We start from the raw sequence: 7,410 nt of genomic DNA on the forward strand, positions 1-7,410 counted from the left end.
GCTCGGCCCCGGCAGTGCCTCTTGCCGAAAAGGCAAACGTCTGGCTCCTTCTCCCACAAGGAAGGGCCCAGCCCTGAAAGCTGTTCCTGCTCTTCACGGTGCCTTGGCGCCCTATCTACAGGCACAACAGCAGTGGGGATCTGTGCTTTATCAGAGACGCAACATCTCATGGCGCTCGGCCGTTGGAGAGCCTCTTGCCGAAAAGGTAAACGTCCGGCTCCTTCTCCCACAAGGAAGGGCCCAGCCCTGAAAGCTCTTGCTGCTCTTCACGGTGCCTTGGTGCCCTATCTACAGGCACAGCAGCAGTGGGGATCTGTGCTTTCCCAGAGACGCAACATCTCATGGCGCTCGGCCGCGGCAGAGCCTCTTGCCGAAAAGGCAAACGTCCGGCTCCTTCTCCCACAAGGAAGGGCCCAGCCCTGAAAGCTCTTGCTGCTCTTCACGGTGCCTTGGCGCCCTACCTACAGGCACAAGAGCACTGGGGATCTGTGCTTTCCCAGAGACGCAACATCTCATGGCGCTCGGCTGCGGCAGAGCCTCTTGCCGAAAAGGCAAACGTCCGGCTCCTTCTCCCACAAGGAAGGGCCCAGCCCTGAAAGCTCTTGCTGCTCTTCACGGTGCCTTGGCGTCCTACCTACAGGCACAGCAGCAGTGGGGATCTGTGCTTTCCCAGAGACGCAACATCTCATGGCTCTTGGCGGCGGCAGAGCCTCTTGCCGAAAAGGCAAACGTCCGGCTCCTTCTCCCACAAGGAAGGGCCCAGCCCTGAAAGCTCTTGCTGCTCTTCACGGTGCCTTGGCGCCCTATCTACAGGCACAACAGCACTGGGGATCTGTGCTTTCCCAGAGACGCAACATCTCATGGCTCTCGGCGCGCGGCAGAGCCTCTTGCCGAAAAGGCAAACGTCCGGCTCCTTCTCCCACAAGGAAGGGCCCAGCCCTGAAATCTGTTGCTGCTCTTCACGGTGCCTTGGCGCCCTATCTACAGGCACAACAGCAGCATTGGGGATCTGTGCTTTCCCAGAGACGCAACATCTCATGGCGCTCGGCCGCGGCAGAGCCTCTTGCCGAAAAGGCAAACGTCCGGCTCCTTCTCCCACAAGGAAGGCCCAGCCCTGAAAGCTCTTGCTGCTCTTCACCTACCGTTGGAGCCCTACCTACAGGCACAACAGCAGTGGGATCTGTGCTTTCCCAGAGACGCAACATCTCATGGCGCTCGGCCGCGGCAGAGCCTCTTGCCGAAAAGGCAAACGTCCGGCTCCTTCTCCCTCAAGGAAGGGCCCAGCCCTGAAAGCTCTTGCTGCTCTTCACGGTGCCTTGGCGCCCTATCTACAGGCACAACAGCACTGGGTATCTGTGCTTTCCCAGAGACGCAACATCTCATGGCGCTCGGCCGTTGGAGAGCCTCTTGCCGAAAAGGCAAACGTCCGGCTCCTTCTCCCACAAGGAAGGGCCCAGCCCTGAAAGCTCTTGCTGCTCTTCACGGTGCCTTGGCGGCCCTATCTACAGGCACAACAGCACTGGGGATCTGTGCTTTCCCAGAGACGCAACATCTCATGGCGCTCGGCCGCGGCAGAGCCTCTTGCCGAAAAGGCAAACGTCCGGCTCCTTCTCCCACAAGGAAGGGCCCAGTCCTGAAAGCTGTTGCTGCTCTTCACCTACCCTTGGCGCCCTATCTACAGGCACAGCAGCAGTGGGGATCTGTGCTTTCCCAGAGACGCAACATCTCATGGCGCTCGGCCGCGGCAGAGCCTCTTGCCGAAAAGGCAAACGTCCGGCTCCTTCTCCCACAAGGAAGGGCCCAGCCCTGAAAGCTCTTGCTGCTCTTCACCTACCATTGGCGCCCTACCTACAGGTACAACAGCAGTGGGGATCTGTGCTTTCCCAGAGACGCAACATCTCATGGCGCTCGGGCCGCGGCAGCGCCTCTTGCCGAAAAGGCAAACGTCCGGCTCCTTCTCCCTCAAGGAAGGGCCCAGCCCTGAAAGCTCTTGCTGCTCTTCACAGTGCCTTGGCGCCCTATCTACAGGCACAGCAGCAGTGGGATCTGTGCTTTCCCAGAGACGCAACATCTCATGGCGCTCGGCCGCGGCAGAGCCTCTTGCCAAAAAGGCAAACGTCCGGCTCCTTCTCCCACAAGGAAGGGCCCAGCCCTGAAAGCTCTTGCTGCTCTTCACAGTGCCTTGGTGCCCTATCTACAGGCACAGCAGCAGTGGGGATCTGTGCTTTCCCAGAGACGCAACATCTCATGGCGCTCGGCCGCGGCAGAGCCTCTTGCCGAAAAGGCAAACGTCCGGCTCCTTCTCCCACAAGGAAGGGCCCAGCCCTGAAAGCTCTTGCTGCTCTTCACGGTGCCTTGGCGCCCTATCTACAGGCACAACAGCAGTGGGGATCTGTGCTTTCCCAGAGACGCAACATCTCATGGCGCTCGGCCGCGGCAGAGCCTCTTGCCGAAAAGGCAAACGTCCGGCTCCTTCTCCCACAAGGAAGGGCCCAGCCCTGAAAGCTCTTGCTGCTCTTCACGGTGCCTTGGCGCCCTATCTACAGGCACAACAGCAGTGGGGATCTGTGCTTTCCCAGAGACGCAACATCTCATGGGGCTCAGCCGCGGGAGAGCCTCTTGCCGAAAAGGCAAACGTCCGGCTCCTTCTCCCACAAGGAAGGGCCCAGCCCTGAATGCTCTTGCTGCTCTTCACCTACCGTTGGAGCCCTACCTACAGGCACAACAGCACTGGGGATCTGTGCTTTCCCAGAGACGCAACATCTCATGGCGCTCGGCCGCGGCAGAGCCTCTTGCCGAAAAGGCAAACGTCCGGCTCCTTCTCCCACAAGGAAGGGCCCAGCCCTGAAAGCTCTTGCTGCTCTTCACCTACCGTTGGAGCCCTACCTACAGGCACAACAGCAGTGGGGATCTGTGCTTTCCCAGAGACGCAACATCTCATGGCGCTCGGCCGCGGCAGAGCCTCTTGCCGAAAAGGCAAACGTCTGGCTCCTTCTCCCACAAGGAAGGGCCCAGCCCTGAAAGCTCTTGCTGCTCTTCACGGTGCCTTGGCGCTCTATCTACAGGCACAACAGCAGTGGGGATCTGTGCTTTCCCAGAGACGCAACATCTCATGGCGCTCGGCCACGGCAGTGCCTCTTGCCGAAAAGGCAAACGTCTGGCTCCTTCTCCCACAAGGAAGGGCCCAGCCCTGAAAGCTGTTCCTGCTCTTCACGGTGACTTGGCGCCCTATCTATAGGCACAACAGCAGTGGGGATCTGTGCTTTCCCAGAGACGCAACATCTCATGGCCCTCGGCCGCGGCAGAGCCTCTTGCCGAAAAGGCAAACGTCCGGCTCCTTCTCCCACAAGGCAGGGCCCAGCCCTGAAAGCTGTTCCTGCTCTTCACGGTGCCTTGGTGCCCTACCTACAGGCACAACAACACTGGGGATCTGTGCTTTCCCAGAGACGCAACATCTTATGGCGCTCGGCCGCGGCAGAGCCTCTTGCCGAAAAGGCAAACGTCCGGCTCCTTCTCCCACAAGGGAAGGGCCCAGCCCTGAAAGCTCTTGCTGCTCTTCACCTACCGTTGGAGCCCTACCTACAGGCACAACAGCAGTGGGGATCTGTGCTTTCCAGAGACGCAACATCTCATGGGGCTCGGCCGCGGGAGAGCCTCTTGCCGAAAAGGCAAACGTCCGGCTCCTTCTCCCACAAGGAAGGGCCCAGCCCTGAAAGCTCTTGCTGCTCTTCACCTATCGTTGGAGCCCTACCTACAGGCACAACAGCAGTGGGGATCTGTGCTTTCCAGAGACGCAACATTCTCATGGCGCTCGGCCGCGGCAGAGCCTCTTGCTGAAAAGGCAAACGTCCGGCTCCTTCCCCCACAAGGAAGGGCCCAGCCCTGAAAGCTCTTGCTGCTCTTCACGGTGCCTTGGTGCCCTACCTACAGGCACAACAACACTGGGGATCTGTGCTTGCCCAGAGACGCAACGTCTTATGGCGCTCGGCCGCGGCAGAGCCTCTTGCCGAAAAGGCAAACGTCCGGCTCCTTCTCCCACAAGGAAGGGCCCAGCCCTGAAAGCTCTTGCTGCTCTTCACGGTGCCTTGGCGCTCTATCTACAGGCACAACAGCAGTGGGGATCTGTGCTTTCCCAGAGACGCAACATCTCATGGCGCTCGGCCGCGGCAGAGCCTCTTGCCGAAAAGGCAAACGTCTGGCTCCTTCTCCCACAAGGAAGGGCCCAGCCCTGAAAGCTGTTCCTGCTCTTCACGGTGCCTTGGCGCCCTATCTACAGGCACAACAGCAGTGGGGATCTGTGCTTTCCCAGAGACGCAACATCTCATGGCCCTCGGCCGCGGCAGCGCCTCTTGCCGAAAAGGCAAACGTCCGGCTCCTTCTCCCACAAGGAAGGGCCCAGCCCTGAAAGCTCTTGCTGCTCTTCAACGGTGCCTTGGCGCCCTATCTACAGGCACAACAGCACTGGGGATCTGTGCTTTCCCAGAGACGCAACATCTCATGGCGCTCGGCCGCGGCAGAGCCTCTTGCCGAAAAGGCAAACGTCCGGCTCCTTCTCCCACAAGGAAGGGCCCAGTCCTGAAAGCTGTTGCTGCTCTTCACCTACCCTTGGCGCCCTATCTACAGGCACAGCAGCAGTGGGGATCTGTGCTTTCCCAGAGACGCAACATCTCATGGCGCTCGGCCGCGGCAGAGCCTCTTGCCGAAAAGGCAAACGTCCGGCTCCTTCTCCCACAAGGAAGGGCCCAGCCCTGAAAGCTCTTGCTGCTCTTCACCTACCATTGGCGCCCTACTACAGGTACAACAGCAGTGGGGATCTGTGCTTTCCCAGAGACGCAACATCTCATGGCGCTCGGCCGCTGGCAGCGCCTCTTGCCGAAAAGGCAAACGTCCGGCTCCTTCTCCCTCAAGGAAGGGCCCAGCCCTGAAAGCTCTTGCTGCTCTTCACAGTGCCTTGGCGCCCTATCTACAGGCACAGCAGCAGTGGGGATCTGTGCTTTCCCAGAGACGCAACATCTCATGGCGCTCGGCCGCGGCAGAGCCTCTTGCCAAAAAGGCAAACGTCCGGCTCCTTCTCCCACAAGGAAGGGCCCAGCCCTGAAAGCTCTTGCTGCTCTTCACGGTGCCTTGGCGCCCTATCTACAGGCACAACAGCAGTGGGGATCTGTGCTTTCCCAGAGACGCAACATCTCATGGGGCTCAGCCGCGGGAGAGCCTCTTGCCGAAAAGGCAAACGTCCGGCTCCTTCTCCCACAAGGAAGGGCCAGCCCTGAATGCTCTTGCTGCTCTTCACCTACCGTTGGAGCCCTACCTACAGGCACAACAGCACTGGGGATCTGTGCTTTCCCAGAGACGCAACATCTCATGGCGCTCGGCCGCGGCAGAGCCTCTTGCCGAAAAGGCAAACGTCCGGCTCCTTCTCCCACAAGGAAGGGCCCAGCCCTGAAAGCTCTTGCTGCTCTTCACCTACCGTTGGAGCCCTACCTACAGGCACAACAGCAGTGGGGATCTGTGCTTTCCCAGAGACGCAACATCTCATGGCGCTCGGCCGCGGCAGAGCCTCTTGCCGAAAAGGCAAACGTCTGGCTCCTTCTCCCACAAGGAAGGGCCCAGCCCTGAAAGCTCTTGCTGCTCTTCACGGTGCCTTGGCGCTCTATCTACAGGCACAACAGCAGTGGGGATCTGTGCTTTCCCAGAGACGCAACATCTCATGGCGCTCGGCCACGGCAGTGCCTCTTGCCGAAAAGGCAAACGTCTGGCTCCTTCTCCCACAAGGAAGGGCCCAGCCCTGAAAGCTGTTCCTGCTCTTCACGGTGACTTGGCGCCCTATCTATAGGCACAACAGCAGTGGGGATCTGTGCTTTCCCCAGAGACGCAACATCTCATGGCCCTCGGCCGCGGCAGAGCCTCTTGCCGAAAAGGCAAACGTCCGGCTCCTTCTCCCACAAGGCAGGGCCCAGCCCTGAAAGCTGTTCCTGCTCTTCACGGTGCCTTGGTGCCCTACCTACAGGCACAACAACACTGGGGATCTGTGCTTTCCCAGAGACGCAACATCTTATGGCGCTCGGCCGCGGCAGAGCCTCTTGCCGAAAAGGCAAAACGTCCGGCTCCTTCTCCCACAAGGAAGGGCCCAGCCCTGAAAGCTCTTGCTGCTCTTCACCTACCGTTGGAGCCCTACCTACAGGCACAACAGCAGTGGGGATCTGTGCTTTCCCAGAGACGCAACATCTCATGGGGCTCGGCCGCGGGAGAGCCTCTTGCCGAAAAGGCAAACGTCCGGCTCCTTCTCCCACAAGGAAGGGCCCAGCCCTGAAAGCTCTTGCTGCTCTTCACCTATCGTTGGAGCCCTACCTACAGGCACAACAGCAGTGGGGATCTGTGCTTTCCCAGAGACGCAACATCTCATGGCGCTCGGCCGCGGCAGAGCCTCTTGCTGAAAAGGCAAACGTCCGGCTCCTTCCCCCACAAGGAAGGGCCCAGCCCTGAAAGCTCTTGCTGCTCTTCACGGTGCCTTGGTGCCCTACCTACAGGCACAACAACACTGGGGATCTGTGCTTGCCCAGAGACGCAACGTCTTATGGCGCTCGGGCCGCGGCAGAGCCTCTTGCCGAAAAGGCAAACGTCCGGCTCCTCTCCCACAAGGAAGGGCCCAGCCCCTGAAAGCTCTTGCTGCTCTTCACGGTGCCTTGGCGCTCTATCTACAGGCACAACAGCAGTGGGGATCTGTGCTTTCCCAGAGACGCAACATCTCATGGCGCTCGGCCGCGGCAGAGCCTCTTGCCGAAAAGGCAAACGTCTGGCTCCTTCTCCCACAAGGAAGGGCCCAGCCCTGAAAGCTGTTCCTGCTCTTCACGGTGCCTTGGCGCCCTATCTACAGGCACAACAGCAGTGGGGATCTGTGCTTTCCCAGAGACGCAACATCTCATGGCCCTCGGCCGCGGCAGCGCCTCTTGCCGAAAAGGCAAACGTCCGGCTCCTTCTCCCACAAGGAAGGGCCCAGCCCTGAAAGCTCTTGCTGCTCTTCACGGTGCCTTGGTGCTCTGTCTACAGGCACAACAGAAGCATTGGGGATCTGTGCTTTCCCAGAGACGCAACATCTCATGGCGCTCGGCCGTTGGAGAGCCTCTTGCCGAAAAGGCAAACGTCCGGCTCCTTCTCCCACAAGGAAGGGCCCAGCCCTGAAAGCTCTTGCTGCTCTTCACGGTGCCTTGGCGCCCTATCTACAGGCACAGCAGCAGTGGGGATCTGTGCTTTCCCAGAGACGCAACATCTCATGGCGCTCGGCCGCGGCAGAGCCTCTTGCCGAAAAGGCAAACGTCCGCTCCTTCTCCCACAAGGAAGGGCCCAGCCCTGAAAGCTCTTGCTGCTCTTCACGGTGCCTTGGCGCCCTACCTACAGGCACAAGAGCACTGG

The sequence above is a fragment of the Harpia harpyja genome, chromosome 23 (assembly GCF_026419915.1).
Source record: "Harpia harpyja isolate bHarHar1 chromosome 23, bHarHar1 primary haplotype, whole genome shotgun sequence".
NCBI classification, from domain to species: Eukaryota; Metazoa; Chordata; class Aves; order Accipitriformes; family Accipitridae; genus Harpia; species Harpia harpyja.